The sequence below is a fragment of the Cibotium barometz genome, chromosome 64 (genome assembly GCF_041138505.1).
Source record: "Cibotium barometz isolate CiBa-2024 chromosome 64, ASM4113850v1, whole genome shotgun sequence".
NCBI classification, from domain to species: Eukaryota; Viridiplantae; Streptophyta; class Polypodiopsida; order Cyatheales; family Cibotiaceae; genus Cibotium; species Cibotium barometz.
In genome coordinates this window covers 3,211,016-3,227,218 of record NC_141109.1, presented here as the reverse complement: position 1 = coordinate 3,227,218, position 16,203 = coordinate 3,211,016, and positions in this window count along the sequence as shown.

Sequence of the window (16,203 nt, the reverse complement as noted above, 5' to 3'; positions counted from 1 at the left end):
GACATTGTTACGAAAGTGCTGCTGACCCCAGGGTGTTACCCTAAGTAACCCAAGGGGATGTTCTAAGCTTCCATCTGCTAGCTGCAAGCACATCCTGGTACTCCTAATAGCTGGTTTGCCCCACTTTTCCCAAATGGACCTTGTCACAATGCCCACTCCTGTACCACTATCAAGTATTACAGTTGAAACTACTTTTCGCACTTCTAATGGGAGGGTAGCATTTCCCTGATCGTCCTCACAAAATTTTCCTGCTTTGTTGATAGGAGCTGGCATAACATGCTTTGTCTCGGGTTGTATAGTACACTCATGGTGACCCTTTTGTAGCAATACCTGCTCTGACAAACATGTGGCAATATCATTCCACAACTCAGGTCGAATTTTTATCAAATCAAGCAATGGTAAGGTACAAGCCACTGGTGCTGACAAAATAGCTTGCACGGTATTCATATCCTTCTCTTTTGTCAACCTTTTATGCATGGAGGGTATCCTCAAGGTTTGAGAACAGTTCTCATATTCTCCCAGATATGATGGTAAGGTTTATATTGTATGCTTACTTCTAGGAGAAACAATTGTTTGAACTTCCTCCTGGATGCTTGGACGTCCAAAGTTGTTTTCCGTGCCCCTGGTAAAATCCACCTCAGAGAATGGAGGCGAACTAATAGAAGACATGTTCTCATTAACTTTCTCATGAACTGTGGCCCACATCTCATTTGCCATGTCCTCATTAGCATCAATAACTTCATCATTGCATGGGAAGACAAGGCTAGGTGGTGGCAGAATACCTCCTTTCAATTGGGTGTCAATTGGTGCAGACCTTTCGCTATGAGCTTGTGAAATGAGCTCAGTTTTCATTTCCCGACTTGATGACACTTCTGGTATGGTTTCTAATGTTGGCTGAAGAGAGGTTGGGCCCCGAGGAATAGGTGGTGGTGGTCCCTCAAGCATTGACTGAGCTTCCCTAATGAGTTGCTAATGTACAGCTAGATTGATCTTCTCCTCACGAGGGTTTGCGTATTCTTGAAGCTTCTTGGGTAGCTCAAATAAAGCTGCAATGCGAATTCTATGAGCATCAATGATGGCATCTAAAGTCTCATTCACTTTATCCACAAAAACAGAACCCCCACAACTTTCCTCAGTCATACTAGTCTCATCTTGTTTAGCACTAGGTCCTGGTTGAGGTTGATGTTCCTCATGCACTTCTTGGGATGTAAAAGTTTTATCCCTCATGTTTTGTTTAGAGGCTTCTTGAGAACTAGTGGATGCACTTTTAGTTTGCTTGTTTCGGTTCTTCTTCCTCCTAGTGGTTTTTTTTCTATTGGACTGTAGGGTCTTATCCACTAGATTTGTCTTTGCATCCCTAGTCCGAGGTGTCTCATCAGTTTGTATTTCGGCATTTCATGTCTGTGATCTAGTCATGACTCTAAGTGGCATGACATCCTCATTCTCAGATGAAGGTGGTGATGGAACTGCGCCCACAAGGTTGAGTGAGACCTTTGGTTGAGAGGTGCCTTCCTCATGTGGTTTCAGCAGACAATCCTTTGGGAAGTGTTCTACACAACACCCTAGACAATATCTTTCAATTGGTGGAAACTGTTGTACTGTTGTATTGGATCGAGATGCTTGCCTTGAGCGATGTGGACAATCACGAGCCCAATGGGGTTCTCCGCACTCATAACAGGGGCCCATTGGTTTGGCCTCTACTTTCCTTGGCTGCCATTGACCTGAGGGGCCTGGAGTCCTAGGTTGGTAGCCGCCTAGCAACAATAAAGAGTTTTGTTTCCCTGGTTGTCCAGTGCTTGGCTTGGGTATGCGGGACTTTCAAAGAGATTTTCTTTGGATGAATATGATGCATATTCCTCCTCCACATAGCCTGGGTTTACCAAGTCTCTACACATATTTGAATTGTCGTAGTCCACAACCCTTACAGGAGCAGTCCCAAAAGTAGGAGGTTGAGCCACCAAGAACAGGTCGTGCTTGCTCTTGTGCCATTGGTGGCTTACGTTCAAACTTAGTATACTATTGATACATTTGTGGAGCCACTCCACCCCTTGGCTGCTCACGCTCCTGTCTCATTCTTGCAATGCGAGTACATTCCTGTGTGGTATGGGTAAAGTTCCAAGCACAGGCTTGGCACCACTTTTTTGTGGGTTGGTTTGTGAGACTAGAGGAGAAAAGGTATTACATTCCTCTGTTTTATGGTTACCGCCACATGCTCCACAAAGATGAGGACCTATAGGAAGTACACTCCTCATTCTCTGCTACTATTGTTGTGGCTGCATGGGTGGACGATAGGTCTGTCCCAATCTCCTTAGTACTAGGTTAGCTATCTGGTCTGGATTTACTAGCGCGCTAGACCCTGAACTTTGGTCATCACCCCACTGATCTCTAGATTTCACCTCAGAGCCAGAACCATCTTGGAATTTGAAGTTATCGGTGAAATCCATAGCATCATGGCAACACTCATTGAAATTTGTATGCTTCTTTGCATAGAGATGTGTATGCACTGTTGAATTTTTGAGTCCTTTTAAGAAGAGAGAAATTAATCGACTTTGGGCGGGCTTCTCATCTTCTGGGCAATGATTAATGTACTGCTTCATTCTATTTACACAGTCTCTAACACTCTCATTCTCGCCTTGCTTGAAAGAGTAGATGTGTGCTACCGTGTCATGTTGAATTCCCATCAATGATTAATGTACTGCTTCATTCTATTTACACAGTCTCTAACACTCTCATTCTCGCCTTGCTTGAAAGAGTAGATGTGTGCTACCGTGTCATGTTGAATTCCCATCAAGGAAAAAGCAGCAATGAATCTCTCTTCCAAAACTCGTAAAGAAGATTTGTCTGAAGCCTCTAGTGCTTGAAACCAAGCAAGGGCTTTTCCCTCAAGAGTAAGTCCAAATCCTTCAATTTGAGTATGCCCTAAATGCTGCTACATGGTCATATGGATCTCCCGACCCTTCATACTTCTTTACCAGTTTCTGAAGAGTTGATGGCCTTACTTGTCTTGAATACTCATCATAGGGCCTACGGCCTCTCACTCTCAGTGGGAATTGTTCCTCTCTTTGGTAAGATGGTCCACATGCATCCAAAATTGGTGTGGGTCCTCTATTACCAGCCTCACCAAACCCTTCCAAAGATCTTGTCACACGCATTTCAGGAGGTGCATTTATGGGAGGCCGAGTTGGCTCCCCTACCCTCCGATTGTTATAGTGAGAAAGATGTTGTTGTGGTGTGACCTGTGGTTGCACATTTGGTGTAGGACTATATCTTGGTGCTAGAGTTGGGCTACTAGCAGTGGTCCACTTTGATGTTGAAGGTCCCTCTCTAGTGAACTCACGTAGAGGAGGAGCAACAGTTTCTCCAAGAAAGGCTGTCTCTCCTGGTTTGGCTGTATTTGTTGAGAACACTTCCATGAATAATGGTTGTCCTTTCCACGTGAGCTCCCGAATCTCTTTCCAATCTAAGGTTCGGTATTCATTGGCCCATTTATCAATTATTCGATTTATGTGTCCTGCAAGCTTCTCAACTACCACCACCAGTGCTAGAGGAAGATCCAGCTCCGGCAATTTAGTTGTGGCATAATATCCCTCTAACGAGTTCTTATAGACCTCTTGAAGTGGGTCATCCTGTAAGACTTTTGTCACTGGAATCTAAGGTTCGGTATTCATTGGCCCATTTATCAATTATTCGGTTTATGTGTCCTGCAAGCTTCTCAACTACCACCACCAGTGCTAGAGGAAGATCCAGCTCCGGCAATTTAGTTGTGGCATAATATCCCTCTAACGAGTCCTTATAGACCTCTTGAAGTGGGTCATCCTGTAAGACCTTTGTCACTGGAATTTGTTGTACAAACTCCCATTGGTTCTCAGCCCCCTGATCCATTTTACTCTTGCCTTTCCTATCCCTTTCCAAATTTAGATCTACAAGAAGTAAATCATCTATGGATGGCTTTGAGGAGGACTGGGCATTGGAGGGTCAGGCATGTCCGGCTATATGAGCCAGTCATCTCTAGACTCCCTTGCTCTGGAAAGTTTTGATAAGTCAAAGAACTCGGTTTTAGAGAGCTCCCCTAATTTGTCTACATTTTCTGGATGGTAGGTGACTTCGTAGCGAACACCATCTCCACCCATGTACATGTTACCCTGGTCATTGACTAGAGGTGCTCTATCAAGTTTTGAGAAAATGTCTGCGATCTTAACAAGATACCGTTGTTGTGGGTCCCTAAATATCTCAGCTCCTTGAGCATTTGTGTAGACATATTGAAGTCTCACATTAAGTGTTAACCCCATGGTGTTGGCTTCAAATGGATTAAAAGATCTTGCGGGTGTCCTATTTGGGGCTACGGACTGACTATTTGACGGCCCAAGATTGTCCATGGACAATGAACTAGTTGTTCTGGAGGAAAGGGTATCAGATTGGGATTCGGAAAGGGTTTCAGCAATATCTGCCAAATTGCCTACCGATTGGGTCCCACTTTCCTGCGTAGGTACTCTTGCGTAGGTACTCTAGAAGGTGCCCTAGGCCCTATGGCAGAATCTATAAGACGTCCCGACCGCAAGTGCATAAGGTCAAATTTTTTTTTTGGTTTTTTATGTGTTTTTTTATTTATTTTTGTCTTTGTTTTTGTTTTTTTGTTTTTTTTATTTTTTTATAAATATATATATATATATATTTACCCTACCTAACCACTTAAATGCAACTAAAATGAGTATGTGTGTAACTATCTATCCTTTTTATTTATTTTATTTAAATTTTTTTCCCCTAATTACAAAAAAATATGAATCACGCTAAACAAAACACTAATTATTCACACAATTACAAAAATTTTAAAACAATGCAAGTTACCCTAATTATGCAAAAAATTAAAAAAATGAAGAATTACAAAATATGCAAAAAAGTAGACTCCTAAAAAAATACTTAATTTATAGAAATTTTTTTTATTTTTTTATTTTTTTTAATTTCTATTTCTTTTCTTTTGTTTTCTTCTCCTTTTGTTGTTTTTTTTTGTTTGTTTGTTTTTTTTTTAAACTAATAAATTTCGTACCAATTACAAAAAATATGAATCTACTAATTATGCACGCAATTACAAAAATTCTAAAAAAATAAAAAAAATGCAAGCTACTTTAATTATGCAAAATTTTACAGAAATTTAAAAAAATGAACAATGGATTCAAAATACAAAAATAAAAAATATTTTTCTTTTTTTTTCCTCCTTTTTTTTTAAATAAATTTATTGTTTTATGATTTTTTTTCCTTTCTTTTTTTCTATCTCTTTTTCTTTTTTTAAAATATATATATATATATATATATTTTTATTATTATTTTATTGTTTTTATTTATTTATTATTATTTTTTTAATTTGAAAAAATACAAAAACATGAAAAATTAAAAAAAATTAAAAAAATTAAGAAATTCACCAACCTTATCCTTCACCGCCTCCCGAATTCTGCGCCTCACCGCTCGCCGGCGTCTTCAATGCACCACCCCCGCCAATCGCCTGCTATACACCTTTGCTTGCCCGCTTCCACTTCCTTCGCGAGCCTGCAGCCCACTTCGCTGCCAGCCGCCTCCAGCAGCCTCCAGCAACCTTCTACCGCGCCGCTCTCCCTCAGCTTTCAGCCTTCCACCGCCTCCAGCAGCCTTCGTATAAGCCGGTTCTGCCTCAGCTGCTTCGTATAAGCCTCTTCTGCCTCAGCTGCTTCGCATAAGCCGGCCACCCCACAGTCAACTCGAGCTGCTTCTCTGCCGCCTTCCACGCTTCTATTCAGACGCATCCACCACTTCTACTGACACATCAGCTCTGCAGACGCCGACACCTTCCTCTCTGCCTTACCTTCTTCGCTCGGCCACCTACACTCAGCTCTGCCGACACCGACGCCTTCCTCTCCGCCTTACCTTCTTTGCTCGGCCACCTACACTCAGCTGCTGCCGACCAACAGTTGCACGTAAATATATATATATATATATATATATATATATATATATATATATATATATATATATATATATATATATATATATATATATATATATATATATTTTCTTTGCTGCTGACCAACAGTTGCACGTAAATATATATATATATATATATATATATATTTCTTTGCTACCGACCAATAATTGCACGTAAATATATATATATATATATTTATTTATTTATTTATTTATTTTTTCTTTGCTGCGCTTGATGAAGATGCCTCCCCACACAACGCTTCTGCAGCCTCTTTGTGTGTATTTTTTTTTAAAAAAAAAACTGCCTCCAACACCTCCTGCCAACCTCTCGCCAACCCCATCAAAAATACAAAAACAGAAAGTACTTAAATCTGATTAATGGCGGGATTTCTCTACCGCAATTGGGGTTTTAATTTTTTGCTTCTAATCAAAAAACGGAAAACACACAAGGCACCCTTGAGATCACACACTCAATGCCCTTGCAAACTCTACTCTAATCTACCCTAATCCACGATTTTGCAATCAATGGAGCACTTAGTATGAAGTATTGGTTAACACCCTTCACTAACTTAGGTGTGCGTTCCCCGGCAGAGCAGCAGGCGGCGCCATTGTTTGGGACATCATAGCATAGCGGAGGCTACACTCCAACCCACACACTTTGTCAATCCGTGAATGCAACCCGGTTATAGCGCATAGAGGCTATCCCGAATGGGAGAAGATTAGTTAACCACACACTAATGACTTCTAGTCCTACTCAATCCTTGTTCAACACTCAAGCAATCAATCTAACATAATCAAAGCATCAAGATTAGGCTACACTTAAGCATAAAAATGCAACTTATGCAAAGAATCTAACATGCAAAGAGCTATCACACAAGCCTCAACTACACATCATTTCATGCACAAGCTTCATCACATGCACTCTACAATTCACAAATCAAATTTTAGCATCAAAACATTAAGAAATCTAGATTAGCAAGTGTGTAGACCATAACCTCATATCATTGAAAATGTAGAGAATAGAGAGTACAAGATTGAAGCAAGAATGGAGATGGAGAGCCTTGGGAGAGCACATGAGAAGAAGCTATGGAGCAAGCTCTCTCTATGAGCCTCTCAACCAAATGACCAAAAAGTCCTCTTTAGCTCTCAAATGGGCCACCTTTTATACAAAATCTCTAGAACTCCCAAAAGTTCCCATGTGGGATTATTGTCAAGCCCTCTCCCACATCCATCTACAACTTGGAATTCTTTACAAGAGCCCTAAGTGTCTTTTTTGTTGCATCCTTGCATTGATCTTCATTTGTCATGCAACAAAAATTATCTCATCTTATTAAAATAAGTTCCCCCGAAACAGAAATTCAAAAAGAACTTTCCAATGTGCAATTGGAATTAATTGGAAATGGGTATAAAGGACCTTAGCCTAAGGGTCTAGATTTTCAAAAATTTTTGGATTATGGTCCAATTAAGGTTCCTATGGGCCAATAGCATCAATCCATGTGTAGGGAGGAGATAATTCCAATTTTGTAAAAGAAGATACCCAAAAATGAGTAAATGCTCACATAAGATGAAGAGTTGAAAATGTACAAGGTTTATTAGTAAAAAACTATGAGCAATATTAAAAATATGAGATATTTTGGGTATAATGATTTCATATTGACACTATGTAAGGAAGGGGAGTTCTTTAAAGGAGGGTGCATATTTCACATAAGATGAAGAGTTGAAAATGTACAAGGTTTATTAGTAAAAAAACTATGAGCAATATTAAAAATATGAGATATTTTGGGTATAATGATTTCATATTGACACTATGTAAGGAAGGGGAGTTCTTTAAAGGAGGTGCATATTTCACATAAGATGAAGAGTTGAAAATGTACAAGGTTTATTAGTAAAAAACTATGAGCAATATTAAAAATATGACATATGTAAGGAAGGGGAATTCTTTAAAGGAGGTGCATATTTCACATGCTTGAATGAGTTTTAAACTCATAAAAATTGAGATATTTCATCTCTCCTCTCTCCTAATTCAAGTCTAGTTCCAAAAAGTTAGCTTAACTGACCTAAAAATGGTCAAAAATTGACCAAACTGATTTGGAAAATTCTAGAATCAGTTTGTTTTGGTTAGGAGCTCAATTTTTCCTATAAATAGAAGCCTCCCCCTTGTTGAAAAATAGATAGTGTTTATGCATCGTTACTCTACTCCACCTAAGCCAAGAACTGTGAATTCATTTAATAATTCACTAGTTTTTGGAGCTTCCCTCTTTCTTTAATCCCCATTAGTGGCTCCATCAACATACTTAACCAATTGATTGGTTGGGGGCCTCTACCGTGAACAAAGAATCAAGCAATTTATAAGGTAATTAGTGAATATTGATCTTTCCTATAATTTCTCAATGTTTCTCTCTTCTCAACCCCTCTCAAGCTTGAGAAGCTTAATTGGTATGGTTTTTTAAATGCTATTGAAGTTAATTGGTGAATAGTAGTGAAGAGTTACATAATTTGATGAATGCTATTGAAGTTAAGTAATTACTGATGGTAAAGAATTACATAAATTTCTATTTATGTTTAAATTCTAATGGTTTTTATGTAATTTCTCTCTCTCACTCAAGAAATGGTCATACTCATGATCCATTCTCAATCCAAATAAAGCTTTTCATAAAGCTTTCCTTAACCCAAGATTAAGCTATGCTTGAGGCCAAATTAATGGCTTTTTTCTATGCTTTTAGTTTATGTATATTGATGATTCAATCCATTTTGGATTAATGATCCAATTAGAGATCATTTTAATTATTTTCTTAATGATAAGCTTTATCCCTTAGAAAATTTGAGATTTATCAGTCATAGCAGCGGAGCTATGGCAAAATTTTTATAAAACTTATGCATAAAATAATTTCATTCAAAGCATAAAAAGAGGACTTCCTACCATATTCTAGGAATTATCATCCTAGATTAATTGAAAGAAATTCATTCTAATCATGGAGAAATTGAATTTTTATATTATGCATAAAGGATAAGTTTTTATATCAAAAGTGTTACTTTTACCATTTTTATTTTCATGCATAGAAGTATGCATAATGGATAAATTTTTATATCAAAAGTGTTACTTTTACCTTTTTTATTTTCATGCATAGAAGTATGCATAATGGATAAATTTTTATATCAAAAGTGTTATTTTTATCAATTTTTATTTTCATGCATAGAAGTATGCATAAAGGATAAATTTTTATATCAAAAGTGTTATTTTTATCATTTTTATTTTCATGCATAGAAGTATGCATAAAGGATAAATTTTTATATCAAAAGTGTTATTTTTATCATTTTTATTTTCATGCATAGAAGTATGCATAAAGGATAAATTTTTATATCAAAAGTGTTTCTTTTATCATTTTTATTTCATGCATAGAAGTATGCATAAAGGATAAATTTTTATATCAAAAGTGTTTCTTTTATCATTTTTATTTCATGCATAGAAGTATGCATAAAGGATAAATTTTTATATCAAAAGTGTTATTTTTATCATTTTTATTTTCATGCATAGAAGTATGCATAAAGGATAAATTTTTATATCAAAAGTGTTACTTTTATCATTTTTATTTCATGCATAGAAGTATGCATAATGGATAAAATTTTATATCAAAAGTGTTACTTTTATCATATTTGAATTTCATGCATAAAGGTATGCATAAAAGTTGATTATTTTATTATAAAAGTGTGACTTTTATCATATTTGAATTTCATGCATAAAGGTATGCATAAAAGTTAATTATTTTATTATAAAAGTGTGTCTTTTATCATATTTGAATTTCATGCATAAAGGTATACATAAAAGTTGATTATTTTATTATAAAAGTGTGTCTTTTATTATATTGAATTTCATGCATAGAGGTATGCATAAAAGTTGATTATTTTATTATAAAAGTGTGACTTTTATCATAATTGAATTTCATGCATAGAGGTATGCATAAAAGTTGATTATTTTATTGTAAGAGTGTTACTTTTATCATATTGGATTTCATGCATAGAGGTATGCATAAAAGATATTCTTTTTATACTAAAAGTGTGATTTTCATCATAAATGGATTTTATGCATAACTTAGATGCATAAGAGAAATTCTTTTATTCTAAAAGTGTAATTCCTACCAAATTGAATTTATGCATAAGAAGATGCATAAAAGATTGATTTTAATTTTGAAAGTGTTAGCCTCCTTAAATGGAATTTATGCATAAATAAATCTGTAGAGAAATCTTATATCAAATATAAGAATTCTATTAAAAAAGATATGAAATGTGATAGGATGTGATAAGAGGTGTATGAGATGTGATAAGATTTGATAAGATGCGTATGGAAAGTGATAGGATGTGATAAGAGGTGTATGAGATGTGAAAAGATGTGATAAGATGTGTATGAGATGTGATAGAATGTGTTAAGATGAGTTAGGATGTGTTAAGATGAGTTAGGATGTGTTAAGATGTATATGGGATGTGTTAGGACGAGAATGGATGTAATATGGTTGTATGAATGTAATGTGGATGTATACATGTAGATGTATATGTATGAATAATGATGTTGATGTATGGATGTAGATACGGATGTGTATGTATGTATGTGGATGTGTATGTGTATGTATGAATGAGGATGTGAAAATGGATGTATGTATGTAGATGTGGATGTATGGATGTATGTATGTAGATGTGGATGTATAGATGTGAATGTGAATGAAGAGGTGGATGTATGTATGTATAGATGTGAATGTGAATGAAGAGGTGGATGTGGATGTATGGATGTAGATACGGATGTGGATGTATGTATGTGAATGTGGATGTATGAATGAGGATGTGAAAATGGATGTATGCATGTGAATGTGGATGTATGAATATGAATGTGGATGTGTGGATGTGGAAATGGAGGTATGGATGTATGAATGTGGATGTGGATGTATGCATGTAGATGCGTATATATGAATGTGAAATTGGATGTATGATGTGGACGTATGAACATGGATATGTATGTAGAATAATGAATATGAAGGTGTATGTGAGATAATGTGTAGTCTATATGAGTGAATGGATGAGAACGAGTACACATTGAATGGAATGTGGAATAAGTAATGTGGTCCGAGAGTGGATAATATGGAAAGACAAGAGTTCGTTATAGAAACTGTATTTTGTGACTGTTTGTAAATGACTGTTTTATGTCAAGAATGCTGGAGAAGCATTTTGACCATCTTGAGGATTAAGGTCATGAAGACCGAACTGATAAAGTTGCAACTTGCTGACGGAGAGTCAATGGAGGACGTCTCGCGTAGCAAGGTCGATCGAGGTCTTGACCAGCCCTCGGTTAAATGGTGAGCTTCCGATACGGTGGATGAGGGACCAAGGAAGCGGCCTATGATGAGTGAAGCGCTAGGTCACCTGCGAAGGATCCTAGAGGGTGCTGACCATACGGTGCTCTGCCTCTGGGTCGCCGAAGATATCCACACGTGCGTCGTGGAAGATATTGGAACAAGGAGTAAGAGTTGTTTTCTGAAACCGGGCATGGATCTAGTTGATTGACCTTGCTGGTCCTCAACGGATGAGTCCATGGATCTTTTATATGGATCTGTGGGTTGATCTTGCTGATCTTCCACGGAGATTCCATTCTATTATATGAATATATTGCCGGTTGCTATGAGCTAGGAACTATGGAAAAGGCCCCTGAGAGAACAGGTGGTGAGCGTTCTGGTTGCCAATGATGCCATAAGTACACCGATGAAAGAATGACTGGAAATAAGGATTCAACCAGAGACTTTGAGGATTGTCATCAGTGACATAATGGTTTTATTAAAGGACTGTTTTAAAGCTAGTTGATGCTAAGAAAAAGGCAATTTCATATTGGGTGTGTAAGTGGTGTAACTAGTTTTATGATTGCATGAACTTCCGGCTAGGGGGCCCTGGAACTCTTTTCCTTGGTACCCGAGAAAAAAACCTAACCAAATTCTTAATTGGATCCCATCACTACAGTGGTTGGGCGGTTGGCTAACCCATGGGACTGGATGGGGTTAGGCTGGACTGATGGATCCGTAAATCAAGATTTAATTTCTATTATTACGATAGATGAAGTAAATCTCAGATAGAATCACCACATGTGGGATTGAATATGAGCACACCTTTGCAGTAGTGGATTTTGGAAAGCATCCAAACTATGAAGTGATATTGGGTAGACCATTCATGCGACAATTTCAAATGATTCAAGATTGGGGATACAATTATTTGTACCTCCGACATGATTCTATCATCACGAGGGTCAACCTAAGGAATCACTCATATCGTGATGTAACAAGGTCTCCAATAGATGAGTTTGATTCTGCTTCATCTGAGGGCTCAAGAGTTACATTGTCAGACGGGCGAGAAGATCTGTGGATGTGTGGAGCCTCATGTAGGGATTTCAACACTGAGAGACTTCAGGGTAATCAAAGTGTATCAGATGAGGCATACATTCCACAACCCTTCCCTGAGCATTTAATTGATCCATTAGAATGGAGTCATGTCCTTGCAACATTATCGACATGTGCTTTACCTAAGCCAATTCAATTCTGTGACTCAGATGGATATGACATTATACCTATACGAATGGTACAACCACGTGCCCTTCTAGATGATTTGTACTATAGGGATACATCCACATAGGGATACATCCACAACAGCTCTGCATGTCGAGGAAGTCTCAGTGGAGGATTTAACACTCCAATCTGCTAATGATGCTGATAAGGAAGATGGCTGGGACTCTATTTTGATAATAATGTGATAATCCCTGAGGATGAGTTAGGAAAGGCACGCCTACTCTTGAGAGGAAGGGAAGTTCAAGTAGAGATCCCTCGAAGCCGACCTAAACGTAAATGCTATAAGAGCCATAAAAGAATCCGTAGACAAGATGAGCGGGAACAACGTGAGAGACTACAAAAAGAAAAGGAGGAGTCTAAGAGTGAAAACTCTCGACCACCACCTCACTTCTCAGGAAAGAACGGATATCTATACTATGTCCAAGCACAAGATAGTATCAAAGACCAAGTAAAACGATCAGATGGATTCCAAGCAGGGGAAAAGCTAACAACTGTTAGCAAAAATCGTAAAAAAACGAAGAAACAAAAACCAAAACTCAAATCTAAAACCGATTTAAAAGAGAGTGTCGGAAGTGCAAAGACAACGGTTGAACAAAAAAATCCGATGCAAGATGGCAAAGGAGAGCTCAAAACCGCATGGTCTTCAATGAGTGGACTCAAGTGGACAAGAACAAGGTCTCAATGTTCCTCCCAATTTCACATAGTACACTCTTCAAGATCGGAAGATTGTTCTTCAACAGCCCATGCGACAAAAACCAACAAGCATGCCAGGGGTTTCATATGATGGTCCAGAAGATGCTAAAAAGATTGATATTGCTAAGCCAAGAGAAGAGCCTCGCTATGTGTGGATTGCCACAGACTTGTCCTTAGATGAGGAGAAGTTATTAATACAAACAATAGAGGAGTATCGCGATGTTTTTGCTTGGAGTTATAAAGACCTCAAGGGAGTTGATCCTAGCATATGTCAGCATACAATTCCATTGCGAGAGGATGCAAAGCCCTCCAAGCAACGTCCTTATACCTACAATGAAAATTTCGCACGGAAGATAAAGGAAGAAATAGACAAGCTCTTAGAGGTAGAATTTATCTATGAGATTGAACACACTGAATGGGTCTCCCCTATTGTAGTGGTGCCCAAGAAAAATGGAAAACTTCGAGTATGTGTAAACCTCAAGAAGGTAAATGCAGCTACTGTGCGTGATCATTACCCACTTCCAATCACGGATCATGTTCGGGAACGAGTTGCAGGGAAAAAGGCATATAGTTTCTTGGATGGATTCTCCGGTTACAATCAAGTATCAATTGATCCAAAGGATCAACACAAGACAGCCTTTGCTACTGAAGATGGCATCTTTGCCTATCGTGTTATGCCATTTGGTCTAACAAATGCACCAGCAACCTTTCAGTGGTTAATGAGTCATGTATTCAAGGAGTACCTTAGGCAATTCCTTGAGATCTTCATGGATGATTTATGTGTTCACTCACAAGAGCGTGATGATCATATAGAACACCTCAGACTTGTGTTTCAAAAGTGTCAACTTTATCGTATATGCTTGAATCCTGACAAGTGCAAATTCATGGTAAGACAAGGGAAAATTTTGGGCCATATTGTTTCTTGCAATGGGATTTCAACAGATATGGATAAAATTGATGTCATTGTCTCATTACCTCAGCCTATCAACCCTAAAGGGGTACAAACATTCATGGGACATTGTGGCTATTACCGTAGATTCATCTACATGTACGCTGTCCTAGCTAGACCATTATATGCTCTTCTTGTAAAGTTTAATTGGACTGATGAGTGTGAGGAATCCTTTGAAAAGTTGAAGCAAGCATTAGTGACTGCGCCCATCTTACGGGCACCAGATTGGAACCAAATCTTTCATGTCCATATTGATGCTTCAAACTTTGCAATTGGATGTATTTTGGCTCAATCGGGAGAACATAATAAGGATTTCCCAATCTCGTATGCTAGTCGACAGTTGAACAATGCTGAGAAGAATTATACCACAACAGAAAGAGAAGGATTGTCTATGATATATGCAGTGAAAAAGTTTCGCCATTACCTTTTGGCAAACAAATTCATATTTTTTGTGGACCATCAAGCATTGCTATATTTGGTAAATAAGCCTTGTGCAATTGGAAGGATTGTGCGGTGGTTTATCATCCTTCTTGAGTTTGATTTTGAAGTGGCAGTTCGAAAAGGAACAACTCATCTAAGGGCAGATCATTTGTCTCGAATCACCTCTGGCGAAGCTCCTGTGTGGGTGTGGATGATGATATGTTAGATTCAACACTTTTCCTTGTAGAGACAGCTCCTAGATGGTCTGAATCCATTTTAGAAATTTTGACAAGTGGGCAGATACAACTAGCAGGTCCTAATGTGGACCTATGACGACCATTCAAGTTAATCTCAGGGAGATTATATCGTCAGGGTAATGATGGAGTGTTGCGGCTTATACCTAACCCCTACCAATATGAGGAGATCTTGGAATGGGCACATGCGGGTATCGGTGGAATCCATGCATCAGCTACTACTTGTGTGCGACGTATATCTCAGGATGGACAATGGTGGCCTACCATGCATGCAGATGCTGAAACATTTGTTCGTAACTGTGCTTCATGTAGAATTCAGAAGCCAATTCATAATGTCACATTATTCCAAATTTCAACTACACCAAGTTGGAGTAAGTATATTGTGGACTATCTTCAGCATGGTCATATGGATCAAAAAATTCCTAAACATCGAAAGCATGCTATTAAAATTGAAGCGGCAAACTATATGCTGATAGAGGGCCAACTCTACAAGAGGGGCAAGGATGGCAACTTACGCATGTGTGTATGTGAAGCTGACTATTTGAAAATCTTAACTCATGCACATGCAGGTGTCGAGGGTGGACACTTTTCGGGCAATACCACAGCTAAGTTGATTAGGTGGTCTGGGCTTTGGTGGCCAACCTTACAAATGGATGCCGAAGAATATGTAAAATGTTGTGACGATTGTCAAAGGACCAAACCTCCCATCACAAAGGACAATATGCCATTGCGGCCTATGTTAAGCACACGTGCTTTTGCAAAATGGGGTATTGATTTTGTCGGTCCCATTAAACCTCCAGCTCGTCACACGCATGCGGAATATATTATAGTCGCAACAGACTATTTGACCAAATGGGTAGAGGCAAAGGCTACAGTCAAAAATGATGCCAGAACCATAGCTAAGTTCTTGTATGAGTACGTGTTTACACACTATGGCTTACCTATTGAGATCGTTAGTGATCAAGGTGTGCACTTTGTAAATGAAGTCATAGAATTTTTGCTTCAAGAATTTATGGTAGCAAGCGTTCTGCACCCTATCATCCCCAGACCAATGGACAAGCCGAGAGTACTAACAAGATTCTCTGCACAGCACTCACAAAGATTGTTGAGGGACATAGGACTGATTGGGAGCAAAAGTTGCACTTAGTTCTTTGGGCATATAGGATAGCCTATAAAACATCTGTGGGAACAACCCCATTTGAGCTTGCTTTTGGGCTAGATGCAATTCTTCCCATTGAATTTCTTGTACCTACTCTACAAGTAGCTAAACAATTGGATTGGACTGGTCATGAGCTTTCACAACGAGTTGACGAATTGGAAAAGCTTGATGAGACCCACT